Source organism: Theropithecus gelada, chromosome 18, assembly GCF_003255815.1.
Source record: "Theropithecus gelada isolate Dixy chromosome 18, Tgel_1.0, whole genome shotgun sequence".
Taxonomy (NCBI): domain Eukaryota; kingdom Metazoa; phylum Chordata; class Mammalia; order Primates; family Cercopithecidae; genus Theropithecus; species Theropithecus gelada.
Window position 1 is genome coordinate 69,541,476 of NC_037686.1, and position 15,693 is coordinate 69,557,168.

Here is a 15,693-nt window from a genome sequence, read left to right on the forward strand (position 1 = left end):
CCACTGCTCTCTACCTACGATGTGTCGGTAGCGCCTCCTCTCAGTGTGACAACCAAAAATGTCTCCAGACATCACCAAATGTCCTGAGAGGCGAAATCCCCCTGAGTTAAGAACCACTGAATGCAATCTGAGAAAAGCTGAGCGTGCTAAGGAACGCCTGGAAAATCACTGAGCGACCTCGGCCTGCCTCTCCATTGCTCAAGACGTTCATGTTCCCCAAATTTGATGTCTCCTTTGCACAAAAGCCTAATCCTGACTTCTCTTTGTTCAGGCTCCAAGCAGAGTAGCCCTTCAGGTTAACCCTAAAAATATGAATAAAAGTGTAATAATGTATTAAAATTCAGTTTAACTTTCAACAGATGATGATGTGGTTGAATAGGTTTTGGTCATTGTACGATGACCAACTGTGACATATGAGCCTCGGTTCTCGCTGCCTCAGGGAGCAGCTTCCTCTGACTACTGGACCCACCCTTGCCGGCTGGCATCTTCTCAGCCCCATGCTTTGTAAGTCCCCACATTCCTTTACAGGTGTTCATTTAATTCCCTTTGGGTTGATTCTCAGTAGTTTCTTTCTCCAAGAGTAACCTGATTTCTGACCTATACAATGACCCTTCTGGTCCAGTGGACCATGTGCCTTCCAGGGAGGTGCAGCCAGAAGGGGCGGCAAGAGGAAGGCACGAAGGGTGGATGTCAGCAGAAATACAACCTGGACAATCACCCTGGTGGCTGTGGTGTGAATTGTGTGTTTTATTTTATTTATTTTGTTTTGAGACAGAGTCTCACTCTGTCGTCTAGGCTGGAGTGCAGAAGCGTGATCTTGGCTCACTGCAACCTCCACCTCCCAGGTTCAAGCGATTCTCCTGCCTCAGCTGGGACTGCAAGCCTGCACCAAACCCGGCTAATTTTTTTTATTTTTAGTAGAGATGGGGTTTCACCATGTTGGCCAGGCTGATCTCGAACTCCTGACCTCAGGTGATCCACCTGCCTCAACCTCCCAAAGTGCTGGGATTACAGGTGTGAGCCACTGTGCTGGGCCAGGTTGTGTGTCTTCTCTGTTGGAGGCCTGTCCGGCGTGTGCAGGACCCTCTTCAGGGCCTTCCACTTCTGCTCCTACATCCTCCGCCGGGTTTATGTTACAAATAGTCCCAGATCTGTTGTACATCTTCTCATACTTCTTACTATTGAAAGTTCTTACAAAGTTTTCTCACCTGCCAGAGGGCAGATAAGCAAGTTTTCATGAATATTCTAGGACCTAGAACAGAGCTTGAGGCAGGGTAAGTATTCACAGTGTTGTTGGCTGCAGTCAGGAATAATAAATCAATGTCGAGTGGATAAACTAATGAATAGTTTTGGATGGATTTATGCCAAAAATTAGTAATCTCCTGGGTAGCCGGGCACGGTGGCTCATACCTGTAATCTCAATGCTTTGGGAGGCCAAGGTGGGAGGATCCCTTGAGCTCAAGAGTTCAAGACTAGACTGGACAACATGGTGAAACCACTTCACTGCAAAATGTCCAAAAATTAACCGGGCATGGTGGCACGCATCTGTTTTCTCAGCTACTCAGGCTACTTGGGGAGGCTGAGGCGGAAGAATCACCTGAACCTGCACTCAGGCCTGGTTGACAAAACAAGATCCTGTCTCAAAAAAAAAAAAAGAAAAGAAAAGAAAAGAAAGAAAGAAATGAAGTGATCTCCCATCAGCCTACAAGAATTCCAGATAAGAGCAACAGGTCAGCCCGATCACACTCCTCCAGGTATCTCTGAGTCTGAGGGCGGTGGTTGCCATGCTGGAGGGAGGGACGAGGAAGCTGGTTGTTTTCCCCACCAGTAACACCCTGGGAGGCCTGCCGTGGCTTTGATTGCTGTTCCCACAGATCCTTCCTTCCCAGCTGGTGCACACCCAACGCACCCCTGCAGAGAGAGCCAAGGATCCCCCCATAGGCATGTTTGTGGAGGAGTGTACACAGTCCTAACAGGCGGCCTGCGGACTCCTGCAGTTCAGCTCCCAGAAAATCCCAGTCTTTACAACCGTGAAAAGTAAGTAGGATTCACATACTGTAAACAGTAAGCAGACCCTTGGTAATCCTGGGGTTGCTAATTTTTGAAAACCTAAGAGTTTTATTTTCTGAAGCAGAATACATTCCATTAACTTGACATCCTTTAAAAAAAAGCTATTAAGGCCGGGCATGGTGGCTCACGCCTGTAATCCCAGCCCTTTGGGAGGCCAAGGCGAGCGGATCATGAAGTCAGGAGTTCGAGACCAGCCCGGCCAATACAGTGAAATCCCGTCACTACTAAAAAATAGCTGGGTGTGGTGGCATGCACCTGTAGTCCCAGCTACTCGGGAGGTTGAGGCAGGAGAATTGCTTGAACCTGGGAGGCAGAGGTTACAGGGAGCTGAGACTGCGCCATTGTTCTCCAGCCTGGGCAACAGAGCGAGACTCCATCTAAAAAAAACAAAAAACAAAAAACCAAGTTATTACATGGAGGTATTTTAATTATGCAATAAAAAGCAGAAGCGACTTTACTGCTGCAACGCCCAGAGCAATTGTTTGCATGTAGGTTTTTTTCCAGTCTCCAAGGGGTCTTGATTTTCGAAGCCACTATCACCCCAGCAAACAGCTGTGAAGCTGAAGGCATCTCCTTCTGTTCTCTCCCATGCACTGCCCTTGATCAGCCTTCAAAATCCAGGGTTGTTGGGGATACTGGGCTCTGGAAGGGAGCCCACAGGGTTGATCTCTCCAGTTCCACTTACCTTTCCCCCTTGTATTGTAGTATTTGCTGCTTCTACATTTCCCACAAAACCTGCAGGTGTCTTAAGATTGGGGGTGGTTTTTTTCATCATTGTATCCCATTCACACTGCCTGACATTCCATGGTATGTGTCCCATTCATCTCAAATGAAAAGCATTCTTCTTCTTTCCCCATGGAGGTCAGCTTAGGGAACAGGAGCACTGGCATTGTCATGCCTTTGGGGAGGGGGTTGTGGATAAGGACTGGGTTAAGGATGAAAGCACTTTTTTCACCTTTGTGATCTCGGTAGGCTTCCCGGGGTGCTGAGCACTAAGGCTGACTGCAGAGATGAGCGACGCCAGAGACTATCTCCTCCACCTAACTCGGCTTCCCGGGGTGCTGAGCGCTAATGCTGAGTGCAGAGATGAGCGGCGCCAGAGACTATCATCTCCTCCGCCTAACTCCATTCAGCCTCCTCGGGGTGCTTTTTCCTTTTTCCCTCTTTTTTTCTTCTCTCCATTCTAGCCTCTGGGTGCTTTTTCAACTAGGTCCTGACGTTTGGACTTCTGTGTTATCTCTGCATGGTCCAATTTTAGCAAGAGTCCTGTTCAGCCAGTTTAGCTACACCCCCCACCCTCGATATCTGATCAGGTTCCTCATCCTCCATCCTCCGCCAGGCCACATCTGATCTCCGGGGCCTGCCCTCTGTGGGTCCTGTGAGGTTGGTTTAGCCAGAGTCCCCCCTCATCTCTGATGTCTCCTCTTAGTAAGTTTTCATCCAGTGACTTTCCACCTTCTCCTTAGCTATAAATACTCACTTTTTCTTGTTGTATTTGGAGTTGGGACCAGTCTCTATGCCCCACTGCAAAGTGGTCCCTACTCAAGGTCCCTACAAAGTGGTCCCTTGAGTAAAGGTCATGCCCCGGCTTGACTAACGCCTTCCTTACTGTCTTTAACAAGTGTCATGAAGCTATATAATGTGTGTATATATACACATATATATTTTTTTTTTTTTTCTTTTTTTTCTCTTGAGACAAGGTCTCACTCTGTTGTCCAGGCTGGAGTGCAGTGGTACGATCACGGCTCACTGCAGCCTCGACCTCCTGGGCTCAAGCGATCCTCTTGCCTCAGTCTCTCAAGATCGGACCACAAGCACTTGCCACCATGCCTGGCTAATTCTTTTTTTTAAAAATAGAGTAGGCCGGGCGTGGTGGCTCACGCCTGTAATCCCAGCACTTTGGGAAGCCGAGGTGGGCGGATCACGAGGTCAGGAGATGGAGACCATCCTGGCTAACACGGTGAAACCCCGTCTTTACTAAAAATACAAAAAAACTAGCCGGGCGTGGTGGCGGGCGCCTGTAGTCCCAGCTACTCGGGAGGCCGAGGCAGGAGAATGGCGTGAGGCGGAGCTTGCAGTGAGCCGAGATCCAGCCACTGCACTCCAGCTTGGGCGACAGAGCGAGACTCCGTCTCAAAAAAAAAAAAAAAAAAAAAAAATTGGCCAGGCACGGTGGCGGGTGCTACTTGGGAGGCTGAGAATGCAGCAGGAGAATGGCATGAACCCAGGAGGTGGAGCTTGCACTGAGCTGAGATCGCACCACTGCACTCAAGACTTCATCTCAAAAAAAAAAAAAAAGTCAGGGTCTCCTCATGTTGGACAGGCTGGTCTCAAACTCCTAAGCTTGAGCCACCCTACTGCCTTGGCCTCCCAAAGTGCTGGGATTACAGGTGTGGGCCACTGCACTGGGCCTGAATTTTTTTTTCTTTTCTTTTTCTTTTTTTTTTGAGACAAGAGTCTTGCTCTGTTGCCCAGGCTGGAGTGCAGTGGCATGATCTCGGCTCACTGCAACCTCTGCCTTCCAGGTTCAAGTGATTCTTGTGCCTCAGCCTCTCACATAGCTGGAATTACAGGCATGTGCCACCACGCCTGACTAATTTTTGTACTTTTAGTAGAGACGGGGTTTCACCATGTTGGACAGGCTGGTCTCATACTCCTAAGCTTGAGCCACCCTACTGCCTTGGCCTCCCAAAGTGCTGGGATTACGGGTGTGAGCCACCACGCTGGCCTGTATCTATTTTCATAGAAACCTTCGATGATATGCTAAAAAAGGGTAGATTATTCATGCCTCCTCTTTTTAGACCATGTAGGGTAACTTCCTGACATTGTCATAGCATTTGTAAACTGTCATGGTGCTGGTGGGAGTGTAGCAGTGAGGACGACCAGAGGTCACTCTCGTCGCCATCTTGGTTTTGGTGGGTTTTAGCTGTTTCTTTACTGCAATCTGTTTTATCAGCAAGCTCTTTATAACCTGTATCTTTTTTTTGGAGACGAAGTCTTGCTCGTCCACCAGGCTGGAGTGCGACGGTGTGATCTCGGCTCACTGCAAGCTCCGCCTCCAGGGTTCAAGTGATTTTCCTGCCTCAGCCTCCTGAGTAGCTGGGATTACAGGTGCCCACCACCATGCCTGGCTAAGTTTTGCATTTTTAGTAGAGACAGGGTTTCACCATGTTGGCAAGGTGGGTCTCGAACTCTTGACCTCAGGTGATCCGCCCGCCTCCGCCTCCCAAAGTGCTGGGATTACAGGCGTGAGCCACCATGCCCGGCCAACCTGTATCTTTTTTGTTGTTGTTTGTTTGTTTTTTGAGACAGAGTCTCACTCTATCGCCCAGGCTGGAGTGCAGTGGTACAATCTCAGCTCGTTGCAACCTCCACTTCCTGGGTTCAAGTGATTCTCCTGCCTCAGCCTTCCGAGTAGTTGGGATTACAGGTGTGCACCACCACACCTGGCTAATTTTGTATTTTTTGTAGAGATGGGGTTTCACCACATTGGCTAGGCTGGTCTTGAACTCCTGGCCTCAAGTGATTCACCTGCCTTGGCCTTCCAAAGTGCTGGGATTACAGGCATGAGCCATTGTGCCCAGCTTATGACCTGTATCTTGTGCCAACCTCCTATCTCATCCTGTGACTTAGAATGCCTTAACCGTCTGGGAATGCAGCCCAGTAGGTCTCAGCCTTTTACCCAGCTCCTATTCAAGATGGAGTTGCTCTGGTTCAAATGCCCTCTGACAGTATCATGTCCAAGAAATCATTGCCAAATCCAGTGTCATGAAGCATTTCTCCTATAAAACTCATTTCTTCTAAGAGTTTTATAGTTTTAGCTTTTTTAGGTCTCTAAGTTCTAAAAGTTTTATAGTTTTGCTTAAGTTTTATAGTTAGGTCTTTGATCCATTTTTAGTTAATTTTTGTATGTGGTATAAGGTAAAGGTCCAACAGTATCTTTTTCGCCTGCGAACATCCAGCTTTTCTAATGACATTTGCTGAAAAAACTGTCCTTTCCCCATGAAATGGTTTTGGCACTCCTGTTGAAAGCTGACCAACCTGTGATGGACTATTTCTGGGCTCTCAATTCCATTCTATTGGACTGTATATCTGTCTTTGTCAGTGCCACAGTTTTGCTTACTGTAGCTTTTTCTTATTATTTTTATTTTTTTTCCTTTTCAGAGATGTGGTCTCACTATATATTGGCTTGGCCAGGTTGGTCTTGAACTCCTGGCCTCAAGCATTCCTCCTGCCTCAGCCTCTCAAAGTGCTAGGATTTACAGGCACGAGCCACTGCACCTGACTGCCTTTTTTTTTTTTTTTTTTCCTAGAGACATAGTCTCACTATGCTGCCTCAAACTCCTGGGCTCAAGTGATCCTCCCACTTCAGCCTCCCAAGTAGCTGGGATTTTAAGCATACACCACTGCTCAAAGCTAATTACTGTAGATTTGTTGTAGGTTTTGAAATCAAGAAACACGAGGCTTTCAATTATATCCTTCTTTTTCAAGAAGGACAGTTGTTTGGGTTCAACTACGTAACTTTTGAAAGACTCGGAAACTGGCAGAGCTAAGACAGACCAACAAGCAAGTTTTCAACAATCAAACTTCCTTTGCTTTTAATGCTTTTTAATGATTTTAAGGGGTGTGAAGGTTAATTTTATGTATTTCTGGGTGTGTCTGTGAGGGCATATGCAGAAGAGATTAGCGTTTGGCTTGTTCGACGGGGTGACGAAACTCCACCCTCACTATCGAGGGTGGGCATCATCTAATCAGTTGAGGGCCCAGACAGAAGAACAAAAAGGGTTGAGAAGGGCCAATTTGCCCTTTTACCTCAAGCTGTGACTTCCATTGTCCCCAGGATGTTGAGCTCCTGGTTCTTAGCCCTTTGGCCTCAGAATGAATGACTGCACTGGCATTCCTGGTTTTCCAGCTTGCAGATGGCAGATGGGGGACATCTCAGCCTCCACAGTCATGTGAACCAATTCCTATAATGTCTCCTCTTTTATATCTTTTATATAGCTTATTGATTCTGTTTCTCTGGGGAACCCCAACTAATATAGTGAGGTATTCATTCATTCCCTTAAAAAATAATTCAGGTCTTCCCCACTCAAAATGGAATGAAAGGGACTGAATTTAACCCAATTTTTTTAAAAACTAGACAAAACACATGAAAAAAATCACTGTCATGACTTTAGACATCAGATAGCAAGGAACACTGATGTCTGAGAGACAGTAAACAAATGGTATCTTTGGGGGGTGATGCCTATCTTCGTTATCTTTTTTTTTTCTTGAGACAGTCTCGCTCTGCCGCCTAGGCTGGAGTGCAGTGGCATAATCTCAGCTCACTGCAAACTCTGCCTCCTGGGTTCGAGCGAGCACATCCAGCTAATTTGTTGTATTTTTAGTAGAGACGGGGTTTCACCATGTTGGCCAGGCTGGTCTGGAACTCCTAACCTCAAGTGATCTGCCCACCTCGGCCTCCCGCAGTGCTGGGATTACAGGCGTGAGCCAACATCCGGTCAAATGTCTATTATCTTGATTGGAGTGGTAGGTAGTTTCATGGGTGTATACATATGCTAAAATGTATCAAATTGTAAGTTTCAGGTATGTGTGGTTTGTTGGATCTCATTTATGCCTCAGTAAAGCTGTTAAGAAATTAGAAATACTCTAATACATATTAGATATTATGAAGAAGGAGAGAAGCCTGCAGCACCAACAGGCAGAAATATAATAGCTACAAGTGGTCGTAACTGGGGAGGAAGGGAAGTTTACCTTTGTACTCCTTTACCACGTATTCTTTTATCAATAAGAGGAGAATTGATTAATATATTAGACTGAATCAAGACTTTATTTTTTTGAGATAGCGTCTCGCTGTGTTGCCCAGGCTGGATGGAGTGCAGTGGCAGGACCTCGGTTCACTGCGGCCTCGCCCTCCAGGCTCAGGGGATTGATTTTCCCACCTCAGCCTCCCCAGTAGCTGGGATTACAGGTGTGCACCACCATGCTCGGCTAATTTTTGTATTTTTAGTAGAGATGGGGTTTGCCATGTTTCCCAGGCTGGTCTTGAACTCCTGGACTCAAGTGATCCACCTGCCTCAGCCTCTCAAAGCGCTGGGATTACAGGTATGAGCCACCAGGCCTGGCCGAGTTAACTGAAAGTGACTTTAGGACATTAATATCTAAAAGTCATCAGCAAAATAATGGGACTTTTGTGAGTTTTCATCCTGGAAAGGAAGGACACCCGCTGAGGGGGCTGAGTGAGATGGTGGGAGTGGCTCTGATGTTGTAGTGTCACCAGCAACGCTCATGGGAGTCTCATCAATGATCAATGTGCTCACTACCTGCCACTCAATAAATGCTTTACATGTTTTATCTCGTAAAATCCTCACAAAATGCTGATATGTTCCATCTTCTCTTACTGGAGAAGGGGTCAACAGGGAAGAAGCAGGGAAACTGGTGGGGAGACTAATGAAAGGGAGCAGGACGTGGCACCCCAAAATATGCCACATTGGCATATTAGTTATTTCAAGCTGAAGGCAGTTTACATAGCTATAAAAAACAACTAAGTCATGTCCTTTGCAGCAACATGGATACAGCTGGAGGCCATTATCCTAAGCGAATTAACACAGGAATAGAAAACCAAATACCGGTCCTCGGCAGCGGCTCATGCCTGTAATCCCAACACTCTGAGAGGCTGAGGTGGGCTGGCCATCTGAAACCAGGCTGGCCAACATGGTGAAACCCTGTCTCTACTAAAAATATGAAAAAAAAAAAAAAAAAAAAAATTGCTGGGTGTGGTGGTGCATGCCTGTGATCACAGCTACTTGGGAGGCTGAGGCAGAATTGCTTGAACCCCGGAGCTGGAGGTTGCAGTGAGCCAAGATCGCGCCACTGCACTCCAGGCAGGGCAACAGAGCAGGACTCCATCTCAAAAAAAAAAAAACAAAGAAAACCAAATACTACATTCTTACTTATTAGAGGGAGCTAAATACTGATACAATGGACATAAAAATGGCAACAAGAGACACTGAGGACTACTAGACGGGGAGAGAAGCAGAGGGGAGTTGAAACCTATTGAGTCCCATGCTTACTGTAATACCTGTGTGACGGGATCATTTGTACCCCAAACCTTAGCACCACATGATATACCCATGGAACGAACCTGCACGTGTACCTCCTGAATCTAAAATAATTGAATTTTTTTTTTAAGGCACTTGAATTTCTGTAATCCCTTATCTGACTAAAAACAGAGCCTCCATAAAGAACTCAATTGTCGGCCAGGTGCGGTGGCTCACGCCTGTAATCCCAGCACTTTGGGAGGCCGAGGTGGGCCGATCACAAGGTCAGGAGATCGAGAGCATCCTGGCTAACAGTGAAACCCCGTCTCTACTAAAAATACAAAAAATTAGCTGGACGTGGTGGCGGGCGCCTGTAGTCCCAGCTACTCGGGAGGCTGAGGCAGGAGAATGGCGTGAACCCGGGAGGCGGAGCTTGCAGTGAGCCGAGATCACGCCACTGCACTCCAGCCTGGGCGACAGAGTGAGACTCCGTCTCAAAAAAAAAAAAAAAAAAGAAAAGAAAAGAAAAGAAAAAAAGAACCCAACTGTCATAAATCCCCTCCCAAAAGCAACTCTCTAATCTCAGTGGTGAAGAGCCAGCACCACACCCAGACACTGACACAAGATCAGAGACAGAGTCTCGCTGTCATCTAGGCTGGAGTGCAGTGGCGTGATCTCGGCTCACTGCAACCTCTGCCTCCTGGGTTCAAGTGATTCTCCAGCCTCAGCCTCCTGAGTAGCTGCGATTACAGGTGCACACCACCATACCCGGCTAATTTTTATATTTTTAATAGAGATGGGGGTTTCACCATGTTGGCCAGAGTCTCGAACTCCTGACCTCAAGTGATCTGCCTGCCTTGGCCTCCCAAAGTGCTGGGATTACAGGTGTGAGCCACCGTGCCCGGCTATCTTGTTTTTCTAAACGGCCTCTTATCTTTCCAAAAAGTCATTTTATTTTCTACAAGCGTCCTTTGTGTCCACTCCTCTTTCCTACTAAGTTAGGTATCTATACCTTAAGGCCAGGTGTGGTGGCTGCCACCTGTAATCCCAGCACTTTGGAAGGCTGACGCAGGCAAATCAGTTGAGGCCAGGAGTTCGAGACCAGCCTGGTCAACATGGTGAAACTCCATCTCTACTAAAAATACAAAAATTAGCTGGGCGTGGTGGCGCATGCCTGTAATCCCTGCTACTCGGGAGGCTGAGGTGGGAGAATCACTTGAACCCAGGAGGTGGAGGTTTCAGTGAGCAGAGATTGTGCCACTGCAGCCCAGCCTGGGCGACAGAGAGAGAATCTGTCTCAAAAATAAATAAATAAATAAATAAATAAATAGATCTCAAATTCTAACGACCCCTTTGAGCACTTCCGTGTGTATGCCTGATGCACATGTGAGTAACTCGCTTGTTTTGCTCTTTTCTTGCTTCTCTGGGCTGGAGCCTGGAGTTCAGCTAGATGGAGATGCAGGTAGACAGCCATCAGCACAGGGCCGATGTGTGAATGTAGGTAATTGAGATCATCAAGGAGTGGCTACAGCAGAAGCCCAGGAATGATCCCTGCAGTGTTAAGGGGCTGGGAGGAGCTGGGGACCAGCCCAGGAGGCTGAGGACAGCAGTGAAGTCAGAGCCGAAAGTGGCGAGCTGCCAGATGCACCTGGGAGGTCGGAGGACCAGCATGGACTACTGTGTTTGGCAGTGTGGAGATCACTGTGACCTTGAAGTCACATGGTTGAAGATGTGACATGGGTGGGTGGGAGCCTGATTGACATAGGTTAGAGAGAATGGATATAAGGACACTTCTCTCCTGGTTGTGGCCAACTAGGTGAATCAGACTAAGCTCCTACTGAGGGCAACGAAGCGCTCACAGGCTAGATAGAAATTGTCAGCCCAGGATTCGGGAGAAGACAGGTGAGTCAGCATTCGTAAACTGTTTTTGCCTAGGTATTTTTTTTTTTAATCCAGAGTACCAAGGGTGGGGGCCCTATGAAACCGCTAAGCACTGAGAGCTGAAAACCCCATGGGCTGTACCGAAGAGTAAGGGCAAACTGGAAGCAAATCTGCCCCTGCACTGGGCTATGGCCATCCTTGAATCACTGGGTGGTGCCGGCTGTCCAGTCTGAAATAAAACAAAGGTGGTCACAGAATGCCAGGAAGCTGGCAGAAGTAGATGAAAATCTTTTATTGAAAAATATCATCTTATACCTTAAATTACTTTTTACATAATTTTCTAAGTCATTTCTTGTATCTAAACAAGAAGGCAGGGCAACACAAGAACCAGCACAAATGAGAGACCAAAAAAGAAAATGCACAGGCATTCCACACCGTAGAATTATCAGGAATAATAATTAGGCTCATGAGGTTAAAGTGAACTAGAACATGTTTTGTTTTTTTTTTTTGGAGACAGTCTCACTTTGTCACCCAGGCTAGAGTGCATGATCACAGCTCAGTGCAACCTCCACCTCCCAGGTTCAAGTGATTCTCCTGCCTTAGCCTCCCAAGGAGCTGGGATTACAGGCACGCACCACCATGTCTGGCTAATTTTCATATTTTGAGTAAAGATGGGGTTTCACCATGTTGGTCAGGCTGGTCTCGAACTCCTGACCTCAGGTGATCCACCTGCTTTGGCCTCCCAAAGTGCTGGAAATTACAGGCGTGAGCCACTGCACCCAGCCTAGAACATGTTTTTTTTGAGACAGAGTCTTGCTCTGTTGCCCAGGCTGGAGTGCAGGGGTGCAAATCTCCACTCACTCAAGCTCTGCCTCCCGGGTTCAGGCCATTCCCCTGCCTCAGCCTCGGGAGTAGCTGGGACTACAGGTGCCCACCACCACGCGCAGCTAATTTTTTTTTTGTATTTTTAGTAGAGACGGGGTTTCACCATGTTAGCCAGGATGGTCTTGATCTCCTTAGTGATCTGCCCGCCTCGGACTCCCAAAGTGTTGGGATTACAGGCATAAGCCACCGTGCCCGGCCTCCAATATATGTTTAATTAGAGCTCTGGTAGGTTAGAAGAGAGCTATTTGGGCAGAAGCAGTATTTGAGTATATAATAGCCAAGATTTTTCCAAAATTGAAGACATACAACAATCCAGACACTTAGTCCAATCAATTCCCAAGAAGATGAATAAAAAGATATACATATCCAGATAAACTATAGTAAAACTGAAGAAAACTGAAGACAGAGAAAAACTTAAACGCAGTCAATATTTATTTCAAAAAACAGCAGAAAATATGGATGCATATGACAGTGGAGTTACATCATTAATGTGTTGAAAGAAACTAGCTGACAACCTAGAATTCCATACTCAGAAAAAATATTTTGTAAGAATAAAAATTAAATACAAGTATTTTCAGATAAACACAACTGAGATGATGAGCAGACCTCCTCTAAAGGAAATAATAGTGGGGGGACTTCAGGTGGAAGGGAAATGACCCTATAAAGTCACAGAAGGATAAAACGCAATGATAGTGGCATATACGTGGGCCATCAAAATGAACATCAACTGCAATGGGTCTTGTGGAGTTTTAAATATAGAAATAACTAAAATATCCAATAAACTCTTTTAGCATTGTCTGGGAAGAGGAAAAAATACTAATTTACATTAGACATCGGTAAGTCAAGAACGCATGTTATAATCTCAAGTGTACCACTAAAGGCTATTTATATATATAAATCAGCTATATATATGTAAATACACATAGCTTTATATATAAATATATGCAATATAGTATATATAATATATATATGTAAATACATATAATGTTTTTTGAGACAGTCCCACTCTGTTACCCAGGCTGGAGTTCAGTGATGCAATCTCAGCTCACTGCAACCTCCCAGGCTCAAGTGATCTTCCCACCTCAGCCTCTTGAGTGGCTGGCACCACAGACACACGTCACCAAGCCTGGCCAATTTTTTGTATTTTTGGTAGAGATGGGGTTTTGCCATGTTGCCCAGACTGGTCGTGAAGTCCTGAGCTCAAGCGACCCACCCACCTCGGCCTCCCAAAGTACTGGGATTACAGGTGTGATCCACCTCGCCTGGTCTCAAATTTAAAAATTTTTGAATTTAAAAATTACTGATAATTTTTAAACATCAGTAATCCAAAAGAAATCAAGAAAGGCGTAAAGAACATAAAACATGTGAGTCAAATGGAAAGTATAAAAAGACATCTTTAAATGTAAAAATATCAGTAATTTGTACAAATGTACTAAATGATCTAGCTCTTAAGTTTTGCTGTACATCAGAAAATTACCTGCAGATCTTAAAAAACACCACCAATGCACGGTTCCCATTCCCATCAGATTTATTGATGTGAAGTGTGAACAGGGCATTGGGACTTTTAAAAGCTTTCCAGATTCTTCTAAAGTGCAGCAAATTTGGGAGCCACCGCTCTCATTCAAGACAAAGATTATCAAATTGGATTTAAAAAATAAATACTTGGCCAGGTCTGGTGGCTCATGCCTGTAATCTCAGCACTTTGGGAAGCCAGATGGGTGAGCTCAGGAGATTGAGACCAGCCTAGACAAAATGGTGAAACCCCATCTCTACAAAAAATTAGCTGGGCATAGTGGGGAGCACTTATAGTCCCAGTTACTTGGGGTGCGGAGGTGGAAGGATCACTCGAGCCCGGGAGGCAGAGTGTGCAGTAAGCAGGGACAGTGTCACTGCACTCCAGCCGGGGCAACAGAGACCGACCGTGTCTTAAAAACAAACAAACAACATACACATACACTTCCTTTTTTTTGAGAGGGAGTCTCACTCTGTCGCCCAGGCTGGAGTGCAGTGGCTCGTTCTCCGCTCACTGCAAGCTCCGCCTCCTGGGTTCACGCCATTCTCCTGCCTCAGCCTCCTGAGTAGCTGGGACTACAGGCGCCCGCCACCTCACCCGGTTAATTTTTAATTTTTTTTAATTTTTAGTAGAGATGGGGTTTCACCGTGTTAGCCAGGATGGTCTCGATCTCCTGACCTCGTAATCTGCCCGCCCTGGCATCCCAAAGTGCTGGGATTATAGGCGTGAGCCACCGCGCCCGGCCACACACACTTCTTAAACTCACCTTAACTCTGAAAGTACACACAGGAAAGAAAGCTGGTGGTGTTAATACATTTCATAATTGGAAATATTCGTACTAGGCTGTATCCGTCATCTAGGTGAGAGAGCATAGCTCAGGGGGAAATACAAGTGGGAGTGGCTTGGATTTGGTTTATGTATTGGAGATATCTCTTTGATGAGATTGAGTGAAGAAAGCTGCAGTGGGAAAGAGTAAGCAAGAATGACTCGTAAACACCGCTCAGCAATAAAAAGGACTTAAGTATTTATCAATATATAGGTGAATTCCAACATAATTATGCCCAATGAACAGCCGCCACTTCCCTAAAGACTATTTGCGGTACGATTCCACTTTTTTAAAACACCAAGAAAAACAGGCTGGGCACAGTGGCTCACACCGGTAATCCCAACACTTTGGGAAACTGAGCTAGAGGATCAACTGAAGCCAGGAGTTCCAGAGCAGCCTGGGCAACATAGAGAGACCCCATGTGTTTAAAAAAAAAAAAAAAAAAAAAAGCTAGGCATGGTGGTGCTCACCTGTAGTCCCAGCTACTCAGGAGGCTGAAGCAGGAGGATTGCTTAAGGGCAGGAGTTTGAGGCTACAGTGAGCCCCGATAGTGTCACTGCACTCCAGCCTGGGTGACAGGGCAAGCGAGACCCAGTCTCTATAAAAAGATATTTAAAAACTAGGAAATTCAAACTTAGTGACAAAAAGCAGATGGGTGGGAGGGGGCGGAGGGAAGGAAGAAGAAAGGGTTGGAGAGAGATGGGAGGCACATATTCACTGTCGATTGTGAAAATGTGTATACATGTGTCAAGACGTATCAGATTGCACACTTTAATTTGCGCCACTGCACTCCAGCCCAGGTGACAAAGTAAGGTCGCTTTCCCCGGGATCTGCCGGCCTCTCCACTCGGCGCTAGGCTGCTGCGCTGCCTGTTCCTGCTACCATTTCGTGCAAGTCAGCGCGGGCAACAACACACAAGACCAACACAAGTGAAATGGTCCATTTTAATGCACTGCCCCCAGGGAAAGAAACATTACCGACTTCTGGCCATGTCGTCTTCCCAGTCCCAGGTGGCGGTTCCGGGTTTGGGCTCCCAGGCCCTTCGCAGCACTAGGGCGGCGCGGGTAGGGCCGCCCTCCAAGCCATGTTGGGGGCCGAGGTGACGCGCGCACGCGAGCTCGCGGACACGCACGAGGCGCCCGGGCCACAGAGGCGCGGGGCTGGCCCGGGGTCCACGCCTGGCCGAGCTCCAGGGCTCGCGGCCCGGCCCGGTGACCCCCTCGCTCCCCTCCGTCCGCGAAGGCCCCGCGGCGCCGCGCATGCGCCCCGCGCCGCCCCCGCCCCCACCGCGCCCGCGCCTAACGCCCCCACCGCGGCCCGCGGGCCATGGAACCCGCCGAGGCCGGCGCGGTTCGAGAGCTCCGGTGCGCGCGTTCGGGCGCCTTTCCCCCGTGAGCCCGGCGGCGCTCGGACCGGGCCGCCCGCCGCCGGGCCGCTCCGCCCGCCTCTGCCGCCGGCTGGGCGCGCCCCCGCCCCGG